Genomic DNA, 423 nt, shown 5'->3' on the forward strand with positions numbered 1-423 from the left:
GCAACAAATAAAAATAGGAGCTTTCAAAGAATATGGCTGTCTTGTGAAGTTGTATTCTTAAAAATCTTTTCATCGAAGTTATTCGTGCACGTAACCATTAACAACTTCAGCATTCCCAATCAGCGTGTTTGCTTTCGTAAAGATATTGATATTTGGGTATGCATATATGGGTGTGTGTTTAAACACAAATATATACATATAAATATGCGCAATTTATGAACAATAGGCGCAGGAGTGGCTGTGTGGTAAGTAGCTTGCTTACCAACCACATGGTTCCAGGTTCAGTTCCACTGCGTGGCACCTTGGGCAAGTGTCTTCTACTATAGCCTCGGGCCGACCAAAGCTTTGTGAGTGGATTTGGTAGACGGAAACTGAAAGAAGCCCGTCGTATATATATATATATATATATATATATATATATAT

The sequence above is a fragment of the Octopus bimaculoides genome, chromosome 22 (genome assembly GCF_001194135.2).
Source record: "Octopus bimaculoides isolate UCB-OBI-ISO-001 chromosome 22, ASM119413v2, whole genome shotgun sequence".
NCBI classification, from domain to species: Eukaryota; Metazoa; Mollusca; class Cephalopoda; order Octopoda; family Octopodidae; genus Octopus; species Octopus bimaculoides.